The following is a 6060-nucleotide window of genomic DNA, read 5'->3' as shown; positions in this document are numbered from 1 at the left end:
GTCAGGCCGATCCTAGGAGCTCATGGGCCAGCCAGCCTAGCCAAAAATGAGTTTCGGTGTCACTGAGAGATTCTGTCTCAAAAAATAAGGTGGAGAGGTATCAAAGAAGACCCACTGACATCTTTTCTGGACTCCACATGGGTATGCATTGGTTCACATGCATGTGTGCACAAACCACACACCACATATATACATGCACATATGTGCACACACACACCACACAATGACATACTGATTAAAACATGATATGGCTAAAACATTTCATAATATTTATGCATGTAAATCCTTCAAATAGCTTTTCTATTTAAAACAATAAGAGAGAAATAAACGATATCAGACCTATGGTGTAACACAGATGGGCATGTTTATAGAATGTAGCCTGGGGTTGTGTTCACCTGCACCCCAGTTCCTGAAAAATGACTCTGGAGCTTATTATTTATTGATAGCCCTAGACCTTAAGCTTTGGCTTGTTCTCTGACTAGCTCGCAACTTCTTATCCTGTTGGTAAGGTCAGCTATGTGGCTGCCTCTCCCCTGCTTCATTCATCCAGCTTCTTCTGCATCTCCGTCGCAAATCTCCCTGAAAATTCCACCTGGCTCTATCCCTGAGTTTCTCTCTCCCTACTGAAAGTCCTACCTGTCTTCTAAAGATCCACCTCATCTTATTTCCGATCAGATTTTTAATGACAGGTGCTGTTTCCACACAAGAGTTCAATCCCTTCATCTCCCCCTTTTTGTCCAATAAAAGGCCTTTTCTCTAACATCAATAGAATATATACAATAAGAACAATTACATTCACAATGACACTCACAGTGACCAGGCCATAAGCATTCGGCAACCTTGGAGAAAGTACTCTATTATCTATCCTATCTTGATAAATCCAAAGTTCTGCACTTAAATCATTTTCTATTATAACTTGCATTAATCAGCCTATAAGTATCTTTTTAGATCTTAAAACATTTTCTTAAATTCTTAAGCCTAATGTGAGACTGTAGCTATCTATTCCTCAACCTCTTTACAGAAACCTGTAAAGAATAAATCTTACCAGAGTAAACAGGAAGTGTAAAACAAGCAGCTTCCAAAACTGTAAAAATGACAGAAACCTCTGATTACCTCAACAGTCACCAATGTTCTTCTGCAACATTTTCAGCCTTCTGGCCCAAAATATATGATAGACATTTGTGTGTGTGTGTGTGTGTGTGTGTGTGTGTGTGTGTGTGTGTGAAGCAGGAAGAACTTCCTTCCTTGTCTTGGTAAAGCTAGGTAGTCATCTTCCCTGCTTCCTATTTGTCCAGTTTGGACAACTTTCTGTCAGCAATTGAGGCAAGGGCCATTTCTTTCCCAGTGGCTAAGCTTGCCACATTTGAAGCAAACTCAATATGGAGGTTCTTCAGTGTCCATCATTTTCTTTGAAGTATAATGGGGGTGCTGCTATCCCTCACTGTCAAAAAAGCCTTTTAGTAATAAATCATCTTTAAATGCCATATTCTGCAGCTCTCTGAGGTTTTTGAAGACCATCCATCTATGATGTATCTGAATAGGCAAACGTTGCCTGTTTCTAGCTATTTACTATCTGATCAACACAGGAAACATATTTCTGTCATTAACTAAACTAGTATCTAACATGAACATAAATTTGATTAACTATTAACTTGCATTTTTTAATTATCCTATTATTCTTATATCTCCCTTTTTTCTTTTTATTCCTTCTCCCACCTACTGTCTCTCTCCCCTAACACTAGACAGAAAAGAAAGAAGAATAGAGAAAAAAAAAAAAAGAAAGAGAAAAAGAGATCCCTTAATCTAACCTCCCTCCAAGCCACATGAGGGTGTTACCAGCTGGCAAAGACCATGTTTTTCTCTGAGCCACACTAGGCAATTACCAGCCGTGGACAAGCTAAACCCAATTTTCATATCCCACACTTGGGATTAACACAAAAACTTGTTTACATAACATAACTGAGTTATTAAAGAAACCAAAACTTCCACAATGTAGGATCTCAACAAGAAGACTGCCAGCTCTAGATGCTTTAAGTGTGCAGCCAGCAACTGTCACACAAGCAATTCACTGCAGGGTGCTTTGTAGTATCAGGAATTCAGTAGCCCAAGTGGGGAATGTCCCCTCTGATGGAGATGGGTTGGTATAGACAGTCCCTGAAAAGGAATAGATCAGATTTCCTTCCGAAGATTCATCAAGCCAGGATTCTCAGCCTCCTTCTGTCTTACCTTCTGTCCAGACCCAGAGTTGATGCCTTTAGCAAGTGTCACACACTGCACCTTGACTCGATACTGTGATGACTAATTTCAACAGACAGATGGAATAAAGAAAAGGGACTGGCCTGCTGACTGTACGGGTCAGTTTTAGACAAGAATTTAGACCTAGAACAACGGACTTCCTAGGACACTCAGTCTGGTGCAGTGTCACAGAAACCCACAACTTTCTGGTAAGACCATAATATTCTCTTCATTTTCGGATGAATTAGAAATGTGTCACACACATTTAGAAATATGTCATTCAGCTCACCCTCATATTTGTGATAATACTTACCCGACTCTTTCTTGTCTCTTATTATTGCACTTGTAGATTATTTTTAAGATGATTTTTAAATAGATTCTTTTTAATAGTTGGGACTTAATACAGGACCTCACACATGTTGGACAAGTGCTGAACCACTGAGCTACACAGCCCACAGCACCAATTAGCATGTATTGTATGGGTATTCTAGTCTCTATACAACAAAGTCTAAATAGCAAACAGTAATTATTTGCTTCTTAAACATCAGCAAGACAGCAGAAGGTCAACTAATGAAGGCTGGCTCTAGCTGAGCTTGGAGGCAAGCTAAGGATTTGTTCTGGTTTTCTTTCAGGGGATCAAATCCAGGCTCTCATACATGCTAAACAAACTGTTCTACTACTGAGCTTCATCTCCAGGCCTTTTGTGTTCTTTTGATCTCTGCATCTCTCATTTTTGTTTGACCAGTGTTCTCTCAAGGCACACCTTCTTGGGGGTGAAATGTGGAAGTCAAGGGAGTAGATACAATATCGTGCATTTCAAGCTTGACCAAACAAAGCAAGAAGCAAGAGCAAGTCAGATATCTAAGGAATACAAACAAAGAACAACCTAAACATTTGAAGACAATTGGAAGAACGTAGATGTGTGGGATTTAACAAGGCTTTAGGAGAGGAGGAGAGAGATAGAGAGATGAACTTTAGTATTACAAAAGAATAATGGACCCAAAGTGTTTACCAACTGCATTTCCAAACAGAAAAAAAAAATGCTCCCAATAAACAGGGCTTCAATTTCAGAAAATTGTGATAAACAAGTAGTGCTTAGGATTATACTAAAAACAATGAACAAAGAACAAAGAGGTAGAGGCTAGAGCAAGAAGATAAGGAAAGCTACACTCTGGGCACCACATCGTCAAATAATATTCAAGTGAGTGCTCTCTGCCGAGAGGCAGATGGACATGAACACACAACAGGAAGTGGAGACCAGGACTTGGGGCAGTGGCTCAATGGTAAAGGGAAAAAAAAAAAAGATGCTGTCTTAGTTATGGTTTTATTGCTGTGAAGAGGCATATGCCGAATATACCTAACAAAAAGAAACCCTACAGTAATGTCTTCTTTTTTTAAGATAGGGTCTCGTGTAGCCCAGGCTGGCCTTGAGTGCATTATGTAAACAAAGCTAGTCATACCGGCTTCTTGATCTGCTTCCACCTCACAAGTGTTGGGATTATATGCATGTTGGTTTATAGTATTCAAAAAGGTGAAGCTATTAGAAGGCTTCCTTTAATAATCTGCAAGCAAGTTAGGAGAACTACTATCTTGTTTCTATTTCAAAACTAACTTGAGATCCTGCCAAAAGCAATAAATTAGGAATTAAAATTCAAGGGGACTAGAGGAATGGTTGTCATACATGTAGAGCATACATGTTCTTGCAAAGGACACAGGTTCAATTCCCAGCACACATGGTAGATCACAACCATCTATAACTCCAGTCTCAGAGGATCTGATGAGCACCTCTGGCCTCCATGAGCACCATATTTGGTGAACAGACATACATACACGCAGGCAAAACCTTATACACATACAATTTTTGAAATGAAAAAGGTAAAATTTAAAACAATAATTGGGAAAGAAGGCACAAAACTCATTAGTTACAGATAATGATTGTCTATATGAAATGGAAAATTAATCAAATACAATTAGGCATGAAAAGCAAATCTAAGGAGGTTACTTTAAATAAGATTAATGTGTAACATAAATAGTGTTTTTATGCCAAAACCCAGAAGGATACCACTTATAATAATATTAAGATATGGATAATGTTATAAAGCCTGCATGAGGAAAATATCAGAGATCTTTCTCTTCCTTGAGATTTGTTTTTATTATTTTTATGGATAGTTTATTGTTTATCATTTACTTGAGAATTTCAGACATGTCCTGATCATATCCACTCTCCTTCAGCCAATTTGTCCCACATTCAACCCTTCTCACACAACTTTGTGTCCCCTTCTAGGCCAATTCGTGCAACTAAATATTTTCAAATGGCCTTCTACTATATCATGAGACCACACTGTTTGAGAAAACTGACTCTTCCTCCTCCAGAACTAACAATTACCAATATCTCCAGGGCTAGGAATGGGACTCCGTATACAACCCCCCTCTCCGTGTCTGGTTTCGGCTTATACACGTCTTGTGCACACACCAGTGTGAGCTCATACAGGCAGCTGCCCCGCTGTGTCCAGAAGACAGCTTCCCTGGACTCATCACTCTGGTCCTTACATTCTTTCTGCTCCATCTTACACAAAGATCCCTGGGCCTCTGAAGGAGGAAATGTGGTACATATGTTCATTTAAGAATGGGTCTTCTGCAGCCTCTTAGTCTCTGAACTTTGGCCAGTTGTAGGTTTCTGTTTATTTGTGTATACGGTGAAGCAGGGAAGGTACATTCATAGGCGATAAGAGAACATAGGATGCCCACGGAACTACAGTTACAGATGGTTGTAAGCCATTCCTTGTAGGTCCTGGGAACTGAAATAGAAGAGCAGCAAGTGCTCTTAACCACTGAGACATCTCTCAGCCCCGGAAACATCTCCATAAAAAAGATTGCTGAAGATCAAAATAAACAGAAAATTGGTCTGTAGATTCAGTGCAACTCAAAGCAGTGTCCAGGGTGGGTTTCCTCAGAAATGTGTCAAGCTAATTCTGAATTTTATGTGGAAAAACTAAAACTCCTAAATAAGGTTCAATGAATTAAATACAGCTTTTGAATCAGGAATATATAGTGTAATAAAACACACAAGTCCACATACATTAGCAAAATTATTCTATGGCTGTAGCTGCTGGTGGCGGCTGAGTAAAATGTAATGACTCAATAAGAGAGAAACCTGAAACCATTAGAACCATTTAATAGTTCACTAAAAGAAATCAATATCAAGTGATCTCAGGCTGTAAGTGGAGTCACTTAGTTTATAAAAACAAGCCAGGCTCAAGATGGCTTCATGTTCCTGAGTAGTGTGGTATTGTGCTAAAAACAAGCAAACACACCCTTAGCGGAGTGTGAAAGCACGGGCCTGTAATCCCAGTACTTGGGAGGCTCAGGTAGGAAGATCAGAAGTTCAAGGCCAGCATGGGCTACATAAGAACAAATCAGGGTTAGACAGCCAAATCTTGTCTCCAAAACTCAAACAGCAAAATAACAATAACAAAATAATGACAAAACTCTCCTAAGCGTTGAAGCCCCTCATAATCAAATGTCCACTACAAAATAGATAAGAGCTCTTCTATATAACTTAAGCTCTGTTCAGCGTCTGTCAGTGGTAATGATGAATATCCCTCCCTCGGAGATTCTGTGTACTAATTTAATGGCTTAGTCCATACGTCTTAGTGTAGACTGGCCTGAAAGAAACATTTTAGCTGTCATCCCCGTTACTGTTACTCTCACACTTAACTTCATTCTTTCTAACAAACCAAGCCAGTTTTTCTCTGCTTTAGAAACTCAGAATATGGGAAGGAAGCAACTCTCTTGAAATTCCTTGCTCTGATGGTCCAAACATCC

This window comes from Meriones unguiculatus, chromosome 4, assembly GCF_030254825.1.
Source record: "Meriones unguiculatus strain TT.TT164.6M chromosome 4, Bangor_MerUng_6.1, whole genome shotgun sequence".
Classification (NCBI taxonomy): domain Eukaryota; kingdom Metazoa; phylum Chordata; class Mammalia; order Rodentia; family Muridae; genus Meriones; species Meriones unguiculatus.
Note: the sequence above shows the minus strand (reverse complement) of the source record.